General features: G+C 47.5%; 1 protein-coding gene across 5 annotated transcripts in view; it reads left to right on the top strand.

The window, feature by feature from the left end:
• Positions 1-12,091, top strand: part of ZHX3 (zinc fingers and homeoboxes 3) — a 58,555-nt gene that overhangs the window by 537 nt on the left and 45,927 nt on the right. Inside the window, exon 1 of one of the 5 annotated variants that reach the window (XM_026092942.2) lies at positions 401-1,429. The exons of the other annotated variants lie outside the window; for them this stretch is intronic. The gene's annotated coding sequence lies outside the window, so the exon portion shown is untranslated. Of the gene's footprint in view, positions 1-400; positions 1,430-12,091 lie in introns of those variants that run through there. 5 annotated transcript variants of the gene reach the window in all.

The following is a 12,091-nucleotide window of genomic DNA, read 5'->3' as shown; positions in this document are numbered from 1 at the left end:
TCTCCGGGCCCCGCAGGGCCCCTCGGCTGCCCCCGCGCCCCGGCCGCGTTCCCTCCGCCTCCTGCCCGGCCCGGGAGCTGCCCGGCGGCCGGGGCGGGAGGACCGGGGCGCTGCCGGCGGCCGAGCCGGGCACGGGGCAGCGGCTGCCTGCCGGGGGGGGGGGGGGTCGGGGTCTCCTCCCGGCCGGCGCCGTCGGGTGCGCGGTGCAGGCGGGGCGGCCGGGCTGCGGCAGCCCCCGGGGCGACGGGGACGGGGACGGGGACGGCACCGGGAGCCTGCGTTTCCCCGGGGTGCGGGAGGCATCCCCGGGTGTCCCCGACCCTGCCCCGCCGCTTCGGTCCTGCGCCAGGCCGGAAGATGGGCTGTGCCAGCCGCTGTTCGCCTTGGTCAGACCGTGCGCTGGCGCTCGGGCTTCCAGCCCGGTCCTCGCACTTGAGCTCCGTACGAGCGCTCAGCCGAGCGGAGCCGTTCTGAACTTCGCGTTTCCGTCGGTGGCCGAAATCTTTCCGTAGCCGTTTTTGGGTCCCTTCTGGCCCCGTTCGCTCAGGTTTGGGGGCAGACGGGTTAGTTACGAGTGGGCTTTCTCGTGGCTCTCGGCATCTAAGGAACAGCCTTACACCAGCTTTGATATACCTGCCCTTGGGACAGACCTGGATACGAGCAGATTTTATCTCCCTCTTTTTACGGGTAGGAAAACAAAGACAGCACTGAGTGACTTGCCCGAGGTCACGCAGGAGACCTGTGGCAGACCCGAGACTAAACCCCGGGCTGCTCTGTCCCGATTTCCGGTTCGGTGCTTCAGCGACAGGACTGCTCTCCTCCCTGGGCCGCGGAGGGTGGTTCGGTCCAACACCCGGCGCCGTCAGGTTAAAGTCCCGCCTCGGCCAAGCACGGCGGCCAGCTCGTGATCAGGGCTCCTGCCGTAGCCGCCGCTGTACGGTGGCCAGGCTCGTCGCCAGGTGCCGGCGGTCCGCGGCCTCCCTGTGCCGCGCGGCCGCTCGGGGAGGGGAAGCGGTGCGGTGCGGTGCGAGGGGCGCGGGTCCCGGGCGGAAGGCGGGGACGCTCTCGTCTGGCATCGCCTTCGCCCGGGTGGCTGGCGTTTCTGAGGAGTGACTACGCAGGCTCGCGCTGCCGTGTTTTAAACTCCATTCTCCGGCTTTGAGCACAGGAGGGGCTAGTTTCTCATCTGTGCTTTGAAAACTCAAGCAACAAGTGTTTTTTTTATGAAGGACTCTCTCCTTTTCCCACGACTGGGGGGAAGCTTCTCGGGGAGAGGTAATATGTCTCCTTAGACTGACTGATGTACCTGGAAAAACCCTATGCGAGCCCCTCTTCGGATATGTTTTCCGGTTTCTGCTCCCAGATGGAGAAGACTTCTGCCTCGCTGTGAGCTTTCTCCTCCTGCGTCCAGCGCGGCGTGGTCGTTCCGGTAGGGCAGGGTTTGGTTTGGTGGCGTTCATTCTGGCCACCTACTATTTCTGCAATCCCAAACCGAGGATCGCTGTGTCCAAAGAAATTTTAAGAGGCGATTCTCCATGGATATAAAGCCAGAAGTTTACTTCATTATCTGGAACAGCTTATTTAAGCTAATTTCTCTTTAAGAGATGAAGAGGGGGAGGAGGAAAAAAACCCGAAGATCAGAAGCAAACAAATTAAAGATAGCATTTTATTTACTATAGAGGAAAACTGCAATTTAATGATAACTTATATTAACTAGGTTGGGTCTGTGACCTTGATATATTGTATAACTTTGGATCCATAGCTCAGAAGAGATAGCAGCCTGTTTCAGTCTGTTGTTGTTCCCTTTTAATTCCTCGCAGTAACTTGCAATGCATTAATGCCCGCACAGTTTTAGAGCCCTGACCCACCTTTGGGGTGGGAGAGGAGAGATTCTTGGATTGCATTTTGTTTCAGATATTTACTCTGAGGCTGTGTACAGCCTAATCTCTAGTTTATGTTAATTACATTAGAGATGGATTGGGGTTTAGCATAGGTTTTTCTGACAGGGTTCAGCCTCCACAGTCCTTGCTGCAGTTAGGAAGCCACAGCAGTTTGCAGCCCCAAAGTCACTCCCGGTAACACATCTCTATCAGTAAAACTCCTGTTGTGAAAGCAAGTGAAACCAGCCCGCTCTGGGCTTCTGTCTTTCCTCAGTAATCTGCAAAGACTGGTATCGGCATTTCTGACAGCCTGTAGTGGGGAAACCAAAGCAGGTGGGACAGGCTGGTGGTAAGAGCCGTCGGGGGGGGGGGGGGTGAGGGAGGACTTTAAACAGCACTGTGCCACACGTTCTCCTTTATACAGATAGTACCCTCCCTCATCTGGCTTTCTGCATAGGGGAAAGATTTTTCTTTCCCTAGTTAGACCTCTCTCTTCCCCTCCAAAAATGTGGTGCCTGTGTGTATATAAGCTACGCTAGATTCATTATCTTCTGCCTCGGTTACTATGGTGTTACTATGTAAAAGCAGCTCCCTCTGCTAGTCTCATAGCTACTAAAATATTGAAAACTTGGGTTTGCAGTTGCTGGTGAACATGTAACTCTAAGATGTGGGCTGGCATCCATCTCTTATCGAGGCCTTTGCCTGTTTGCTCAGACTGCCGTGAAAGAGGTCTGGAGGCCTGCATCGTTCTTCACGTCAGGCTGTTTGGCAAAGCTGTGGTTTCAGTCCTCCGGGAGCCTTTTCCTGTGTCACCAGTAAAAGAATAAGGTGGACTCCGCTGCTCTGAGCGAGGTGGTGGTTTAGGTGTGTTGTTTGTTATTTCCGAACGTGAGGCCACGTCCTCAGAGGTGGTGAGCCCTGGAAGACCTGTTTACGTTCAGTGAGAGTTGTGGATGTTCATCCCCTCTGGGGACTGGGCTGCTTGTTTCCTGTCAAATGCAGGCAGGGCTCTAGCTCGCTTGAAAGACTGTTGGGAATGGAAACAAATAATTTAGAGTCTGTGGAAATCTATGCAAACAAAAGGCAGAAGATGGGAACAGACATCCCCCCCCCGCCCCATGGCCACCATCCTGTGCAGCCTTTTCAGCTTGCGTAACTGTGCAAGCAGACTCGTGTACACTGTTTTGTTTCTGCCTGTTTTGCTACAGCGTGCCTCTTGTTTCCCATCCCATGTTGTTTTTTTTTTTATATATATATCTTTTCTACCTGATTTGCATGTAAAAAGGCACGAGGGGCATTCATCCTGTGGAGAGGTGGTGGGAGTAAAATCTCAGTTTGCACACTAACAATGTAAGTTATTGTCACCCTTGTGCTTGCAGGGAGCTGGCATGGCCCTGAAACACAGGGTGTTGCTTGGGAGAACAGGAGCCGAGAGCCAGGCCGAGATTCCTCCCGCCTTGCTGGTGGACAGATCTGGTATTCCAAAGAATGGTTCACCCCATGCAGCCTCTGAATCACTCCCGGACATGCTTCTCTCTCTGCATGAACTAAATAGGAAGCTTAGGATGATTTGGCTTATAACTTAGGCACCTGTTCTAGGTGGAATGAATCTAGGTCCTTCTGGGGAGGCATATTTGGAGAAGACCCTGCTTTCTGGTGCTTGCTGCCAGACTGACAGTCTTTGTGGTGAAGATCTGCAGCATCTCTCTTCCTCTTCCAGCTGTGAGGACTTTTTTTGCTTTGTTGGGTAGGAGAAGGGTGATGTTTCTAATTGAAAAAAAAAAAAAGTCTTGTACTTCTCCCCTTGTTTGTTTGTTTTTTCTTTCTTTTTTTTCTGGACAAATGTTCTAAATAACAATGCACACTCACTTCATTTGCATTTTAAACATGAAATAAAATCACTTGAGAGGCCTTGGTTGGATGAGGACTCCGTTGGATTTAGAGGAGCTAGTGATGACACATGGCAGAAGAGTCGAGCCAAAGCGGTTGGTTTGTCACCAGATGTAGTTGCAGTAATTGCAGCTATGGCTCATCCTTGCATGGAGGACATATACACTCTTACATTTCAAAAATCCCATGATTTTTCTCTTTTCAGAGCGACACTGTATGTCAATGCCCTCTCCTTTCTCTACTTATGTGATAGGAGTACATTTAACTGAATTCCCTTTTAATCTGTGTGTTCTTTCCCTCCTCCTACTGCATATTTTTTCAGAAATAGAAACCACTTGGAAAATCAGCCTCCTAAAATGTGCGTTTTACTGTAGTGATCCCTCTTACAATGCTCCACGTACTGAATGATAGCACAATCCTTAATGCTCCAGCCATACCCCCCTCCATGTGTTTTAGCGCTTGTTTGGAAAAAAATAGCGTGTTGTTAAGCTTGCAAAAGTTTCCGTTATTGCTCCACCCAAACGCTTGTATCTAGTAATGCCCAGAAAAATCAGCCTGGGGATGGGGCATCCATTAATTCTTTTCTCTGAGCAGATGAGTTTATTGGAGAAGTTGTGAGGGGTGCCTGTTCCAGCTGTTTGAGGAGGAAGGCTGTTTGTTTGTTTTTCTTATTTGTTTTTGTTTGTGTGTGTGTTTTAATACAGGGATTCTTGAGAGGGCCATGTCAGAAATAAGGTAGAGAAGGAGTCTCGGAATTTGGCCTCTAGATTGTCCTTAATAAAGAGCAGCATCTGGGTGGGGTAAGTTTAAGTAATGAGTGCTTAAATATTCACTGAGGCAAGTGGCAGATGATGTAGTTAAAATGGGCTTCTTGCTAGTCAAGGAGGCTCTGACCTGTTGCTTGTGCCAGTATATTTTAGCCCTTCCTCTCCTGAATAGGTGTCTTGAGATTATTTTCAGGCTGCCTTTCCTCCTACGGGTACCAAAGGGTCAGTTTGCTCCTGTGAGAAAGAGAAAGATGCAGTGCTGGTTGTTCGTGGACCTCTGGCTTTGCTTGAGGGCCACCTTCAGCCAGGCTCACACGTTCTCCGCTATGATACTTTGATAAATAAAAACAGTTTTCATGAAACTTCTAAAAACTTCTCTCTCGGAAATATATCAAGCAAATATTTATTTCCCTAAGGTGTCATGCCAATATTGTACAATACTTCAGTGGGTAACCGTTCTATTCCTCCTCCTCCCACCGTGTTTCTTTTTAAGCATATTCGGTGTTGTTTCCTATTGTATATAGATACATACAGTAGTAATTGTATGTAATCTGTCGAACTGTAGGTCTGTCTTTTCAACTGGAATTCTGTGCATCTCCTGTGGATGTGTGCTCTGCAATTGTAGCATTGTAAATCAGAAACTTCGACCTTTTTTTTGAATCCTTTTTTTTTATCAGAAGTCTATGCGGTGTTGGGGAATTTTTTGTCCTCCAGAGAAGGAGTTTGCCTCCCCCCACCCCAAGTCATCTGTGGGGTAGTGTCTTCCTTGGAGTATTAGACAGGCGAATGGCAGCATCAGCCATCAGCAAAAGTAGAACTTAAAAAAAAGTGCCGCTGCTTTGAGGTAGCCGACTGCCCTAAATAACAAAGTGATCTTGTGCCAGTGGATTGCCAAGAGGAAACCATATCTCAATTAGGAACAAGGTTTTTCTTCTGGATTGGCAGCCTGCCTCTAAACTATGTGCGTGTAAGTGAACATGATTCCTTCATTTGCCAGCTAGACTGATGGATGAGCCTAAAACTCCATTTTCTTTCCAAGGATCCAAGTTTGCCAGAGTGAGTACCTCTTAGGATTAGGTCTTATTAGTGAGGAGGCAATGGATTAGCATAAGCATTGGCCATGGATCGCTGAACCTGGGAGGGAAATCAGTTTTATTCCTATGTGACAGAGGAACTGCATAAATAAGTTTAAAAACAAAACTCTCAGAACCCAGCAAATATTAATAAAATCAACTTGTGTACATTTTTTGGGTCTTGCTGTTGGTTGGGCTTCCCAGGTGGCAGATCCTAGCTGCGGTGTTTCTACTGGACTTCTGAAATATAAAGTCCAATGGTTAGGTGTTCTCACACGTGGGCAGTGTTGTTACTGCTGAAAGTGTGTGCCCTGCTGTCCGATGGAGTCCATTCTTCTGGCTTCCCAAATAACCCGGAGTCAGTCAGTACCTGTGCCTTTTCAAAGAGGGATTTAAACTCCTTGTCTGCTCTTAAAATGGTATAAATAAAGAGTTTAAGCAGACCAAAGTTCAGGTTGGAGTCTTGGATACTTGATCTGATAGATCCTCATCTCCAGATCTCATCGTAGCAGTAGCAGGGGTCTTTGCAGTAGCGTCCTGAAGCATTTGGAGTGTATTTTGTGCAATAGGTGATTGAATACGCAGTTGTCTTGGATGCTGCTTGATGTGTTGTATATTTAATGACCTAAGGTTTTGGATCTCTGCCTTAAAGATCCAGTCATATTGCTAGCTGTTTGCATCTGTGCAGAGAACAGACTTCAATACCTAGAGACTTTCCCAGGTAACTCCAAGTGCTGACTTGGGGGCTGGCTGTGTGGCCTTGGTAGCAAAAGGGCCATTTTGGCCCTTGATGCTTAAATGATATTCAGTTCATTCAGCACCTTGAGCATGAGAGTCTTTCTCTGGGTTTGGAGACCTCGACAAGCCAGCTGTGGCATGAATGCATCTTCATGCTGGCATGAACGCTTTTTGGAATGTGATTTTTTTACAGTCCGGGCAAGATGAGTGTGTTTACTCTTTGCATTAAGGTTAATTGGCTCTTATGTATGTTACTAGTCGTAGGCTAGTGGTGTGGGTGTGAGTATTAGAAACATATCTGGAAACACGTGTGGTATGTTATGCTAGTCTGTTGTGCGTTGTGCTGTGTTTTGTTAAGCAGGTTATAAATGTATCTATGTGGACTCCTCTTCTGAAGTGTTTTTTTTCTTTTTTGTTGAGAATCAGTTCCATGTAGGAAAATAGTTAAGGAAATGGCTGTGTCTCTGTTTAACAGAGGCAGAGCTAATTTAAAAAAAAAAATCAGGGCAAAAAAAACTCAGTTGCATCGGCAGAGAGGAAGCAGACTCATGGTCTAGATTCAGAGCTGGAAAAGGAATGTGAATATTTTACCAAGACCATGATCCACCTGTTCGCTCCTCTCCCCCCGTCACTTGTGTTCCTTGAAGTGCAGCGGATGTTTTAAATAACGGGCTACGCTCAGTGCTCCAAGTGTTTGGCATTTGAATGTTGCTTTACAAGCAGGAAAGAAACCGAGGGTGATGTAGTAGCCGTCGCAGACTTGCGGGGCCTTTGCTTTTGGCTTTCGTCTCGGTAGATAGCTGTCTCTCGGCACGCTGTTGTCCTGCTCGCCCGACCTGCGGAACAGATCCCGGGTGGGTGCACAGCACGTGCAGCGCTTGGCCGCGTTTGCGCTCCCGCATGTGACTGCCACACGCCAGCGCTGGTTCTAGAGCTCCGCTGATGTTCCCTGTTCTCCATTTATGAGTTTCTGGAAGACTGAATTATCTCATCTGCTTTTGCGTCACTCAAACCTGCCAGCGAAGACCAGTGTGTGTCCAGCTACTTTTTGAGTGAGAGGGTTCTTAAGAAAAGCTGTGGGAATATTTAGAGATTTGGTCCTGGTGCTTAGTGCTTACAGAAGTGCTGCTTTTGGAGGAGGGAGAATATGGAGGCCCTGTTCCCCTGTATCCAGTTTTATCCATGATTCTGTTCTTACAGGTAAGGTTGTTGGTCCTAATATCCTCTGTGGATCTCAGGTCTGGTGCTGGTGCTTTGCCTTGCTGAAGTTTCTTCCCAGTTGCAATAGGATGAGGGTTTTGCTTTGCCTCTGTGCCTAGACTGTCACGCTAGACTGCCAGAGAGCCGTCGGATAGCATCTGCCGGGGAGGAGGTCACTCCTGTGGAGTGAGAACTGCGGGCCTGACCCTGCACACACCTCGGTTTCTGATTGCAGGTAATCCAATTGAGTTATCACTTACTATTTTGGGGTATTCCTATAGCAAACTTAAAAATGAAACTGTTTGGGGAGAGGCATCTTTGCACCGTTGCGCTGGCGGTTAATCGTATAAACAGCCGCTCTTGTGAGCAGTCACTGCCTGTATCCACCTGGATCTAAACCGTTCCTGAGCTCCTCCTACACTCCCTTTGCTCTGCCTGTTTTTGTCTCCTGTTTTAGCTGGCATCATTTCCTTGCTGATCTGCATGACTAGAATCACAGCAGGCCCCACATCCTGCTCATTGCCTCACAGGCGCGATCTTGTGCAAGCTACGGGGCTGTTCCTACTCTGTCTTAATTTAGTTGGCTCTGCCACCCCTCCCGGCCATTGCAAGCTTGGCGGTTTGCCAGCGCAGATGCCCACATCTCTGCTGCGCGTGCCACCGCTCGGGGACCGTGCTTCGGCAGATCAGGCGATGCTCCCCCGAGCTCCCCGTCTGCAGCTGGCTCCCTCGAAGCCGGCCGCTCCCCAGGAGGGGTCCAGGGAAGCTGACGCTGGCTGCGCTCGTGCTGCGCGTTTCGGATCTAAAACTCCTGCCTGCTCAAAAAATGCTAAAGGCACCCGGTTATTGAGAGTGGGATGTCAGGTAGGACTTGTTCTTTCTCAGGTGAAAGGCTGTTGGTTTATGTAGCTCCTGCACGTTTGAAACATTTCTACCCTCCTGGTGAAGGGTAACCTGAGCTTTGCTGCGGTGTTTGAAAGCGCGTTCAACAAGAGGGGGACGTCTGTGGCTGTAAAAGACTGTGGAAAAATAAGCGTCACCATGAAAGACTCTAATACTGTACCTGGCCTTGCTTGAAGTCCATGCCTCTGCTTAGGTCATGCCTGTTCTTCAGATGTAGTTTTCAGTCTTCTGATCTGGGGGCACTCGCATGTTTTCCAGGGTGGTGGTGATTCCCTTAGGAATTTCACATCCGTAGGTTGTAGAGCAGTAAACTTCTTTTTCTTAGTCACCTGCTGTGGATGCCTCAAATCAGCCTGTGGATCCCCAGGGGCTTGTGGGGAGCAGGAGGAAAACTGCTGCTTTACAGGGAGAGCAGAGTGAGTTGTTTAAAGGAAGCTTTAAAGCTTTCACATCGCTACTTTGATCTTCTCTGGCATCTTGGATAGGTGTAGTTTGCTTGTTTGTTTTGTTGTTTGCTTGTTTTCAATTGCAGTTTCCAACATGCTGTCAGGACAGTTGGAGTTGAGAGGGTGGGATGAGAACCAGCCATTGCTTTGAGGGGTAACCACCAAGTTGCTGCAAGGCAAAAACCAAGTCCCTGGTGTGCTCAAAGCCCAGTTATTAGCAATACTAGCGTACTGACGTGCATGCTTGGCAAGGTAACATGAGGTAGTAGTTAGAAATTGAGATTCATGCCTCAAAACTGGGGATGTTTCTGTCTATGTGCTCTGTCCCTTCCTCTGCACAGTACCTTCAAAACAGGGCCTCCGTCAGGAACCAGCACTTAGCTGACAAACTCGATGATGGGAGAAATCCGTCCTTGCTGGTGGGTGTCGTGGATGCGTGTCGCTCGGTCCCTCTCTTAGCTGCCCTCCCCGTCCTGGGGTAAGGCCGGCAAGTGCCGACGTCGGTGTGGCCGCTGCCCTGCCGGCTCGGGCAGCAGAGCCGCTAAGGGGCCCGTGCGGGACGGGACCTCCCTGCCCGCACCGCCTGTGCCTCCTGCTCGGGGGAAGCCCGTGTTCCTGGCTCAGCAATGACATTTTAATGCCGCTGGACTGCTTGTTTTGGAAATGGAGGCTTATTTCCGTAGAGGAGGAGGTTCTCCTTTCTAATTACAATCGCTGGTCAAGTGGAAAAGGGTGAAATTAGTATGGAGCAACAGAGGATGCTGTGAACAACAGAGAAAATGGCTAAACAAGATGGGCTTGCTTCGCCTTCCCAAAATGTTTACTTCAGAGGGAGAATTGCTGTTCTGCCTCTTAACACTCAGAAATGCTGCCTTGTGCGTGTTTTCTGCTGGAGCTGGATTTGTCAGTTCCTTGTAGGCCTAAGACGCAAGTAAAATTTAAAAATATTATGTTGAATTTAAGATGCCATTGATTTCTCTTTTTTTGTATTTTTCTTCTAATTTAATCAATTCCCTACAGCGTTGAAAATTCCAAATGTGAATGGGAAATAATTACACCAGTACCATAATTAGCATGTTACTATGAGATGAAGAAAACCCAAACTGCTGAGCTGATTGGTGATTACAGGCTATTTTCTGAATTTTCAATAATCACATCTTATGTTAATAAGGTATTGGTGAGGAGGAAGTCTTAAAATTTTCTAGAGGTGAATGTAGTGTTCTTTGTAGTGAAAAATAGTACGTGCAGCATAACTGTTTTTCTCATGATTACAAAAAAAGAGATGAGGAATGTTATTCAAACTGAATCACAGATGTAAGGTATTGCTAATCTTGCAGCTAACTAGCTAATTTTTTTTTTTTTTTTTGAAAATAGGAGAAATTGTGAGTCAAATAGTCTTAGAGACAAAGCAGTGCTTTGGAGAACCTGTTATAAAGGGCTTATGCCTGTTTCCTCGGGAGAAAGCTGAGTGATGTGAAAATACCCTTTCAGCATCGGCATTGATTGCTTTTTGGGGGAAGGGTGTTCTCCAGCATTTTTACTTGTTGAAATAAGGGAACGTAAATAGAAGTTTTTTGCCTTTCTGATCTGCCTGCAGCACATCCCACTGTTTGCCATCCCAATTGCTTCCATAGGGTTGTATTTTGACACCAAATACTTTGCATGAGGACACTGAATTGGGTAGGCTGTATGAAAAAGACTTTCTATTCATACTTGTGCGTGAGTGTGTGGGGCAGTAAATAATATATTGGGTGAAGAAAACATTACACTTCAGTGGTGCTTTGCTGCAGTATGCAAAAATAATGAAGTTCACTGGCGTCCATTAATAGTTAATTTCTATGTTTACCACGCATCCATCTAGCTTCCAAATATTTTACTGTTGGTTTTTGAAGGAATCAGTGCAACTAAGCCGTTTAGGAAGGGGTGTTTTCAGAGCACCCAAGAGCTGGACACACTGTCAGGTTCTGTTTTGGTCCTGGCTTCCTCAGGTGCTTTTTCCAAGCCCTGCCCTAAAGTAGAGTGGTTGGACAAATCATCTCTCTCCTTTAGTACCTGAATGGTGTCTTGTCCACTATAAAAGTCAGTTCTGAAGAGATTCTTCCACCTGATAGCTAGTGTACTTGGGTTCATATTCAGTGTTGCCAGATATTATTTTATCTGATGATTCATGCTTTTCCTCTCCTAGAACAGTCCCAGTCAACTTCTGACAGTAGCAATCTGACCCTCATGGCTTGTTTTGCACGTACAGAAAAGATTTACAAAGCCCAAGTGATGCTGATACCAGGTGTTCAACTAGAGCACTGCTTTAGAGGTGCTTTTTCATTCCATTTTAAAATGAGTTTTAGCAACATACGCTAAGTTGTGATATATTTCAATGCTTATAGGCCTACAACTATTTTGTTTAGAAATGTTGGAGGTAATACTTGCCTGTTGAAACCCAGGCCCTACAAACATTAAATATGAGTGTACTCCACAAAGGCAAGAAATCCCCGTGAATTTGATGGAGCAACCTGTGTAAGCAAAGCTTTTTCTTAAAGGTGTTTTTGGGATGGGGGCAAATGGAGACCCCTGTAACGTGAAGTGCTCGCTGCACCAGAAAGCCAGCGAGTCTGATTTATTCCCCGTTTCCTACACAGTGAAGCTGAGGCATGGGATGGCGATGCGGGAACTGCCTAGGGTCGCGCAGCAGGTTCAGGGCAAGCCAGAAGAGAGACCGGGGCTCCAGAGAGCCTGCCCAGCGCGCTGCTCGCAAGTCCTGCCTCCTGAAGGCTCAGGATGCGGTGACGTACGCCTTGTCAGATGTTGGTTTAAAAAAAAAAAAAAAAAAAAAAAAAAAAGTCAGGCCTGCCCAACTGCTTTGAAAAGTATTTATTATTTTATAAATCCAAGCCCAGCGTTCTGTGGGAAGGTATGCGAATGGATAACTATGGTATTTTCTTTGCATATTTTCCTAATGTTAGAGACCGTCTCAAAGCAGTATCGCATTGTTTCATTTCCCCTCAACACTTCGTGTTTTTCTAAAAATAAAAGCTAATGTCAACAACCATACAACAATGAATGAGTGAATGTGCACGTCCTGCACCCGATTCTTTTTTTTTTTTTTTTTAACAAAAAAAATAAAGATTTAAATGGTAATCACATTATGAGCTACGGATAAAAATTTATCTTTTAAACCAACTCACTGATGGCTTTTA

Source organism: Dromaius novaehollandiae, chromosome 16 (genome assembly GCF_036370855.1).
Source record: "Dromaius novaehollandiae isolate bDroNov1 chromosome 16, bDroNov1.hap1, whole genome shotgun sequence".
In the NCBI taxonomy this organism is placed as follows: Eukaryota; Metazoa; Chordata; class Aves; order Casuariiformes; family Dromaiidae; genus Dromaius; species Dromaius novaehollandiae.
The sequence above is the reverse complement of the archived record's forward strand: the minus strand, read 5'-3'. Positions and strand labels throughout refer to the sequence as shown.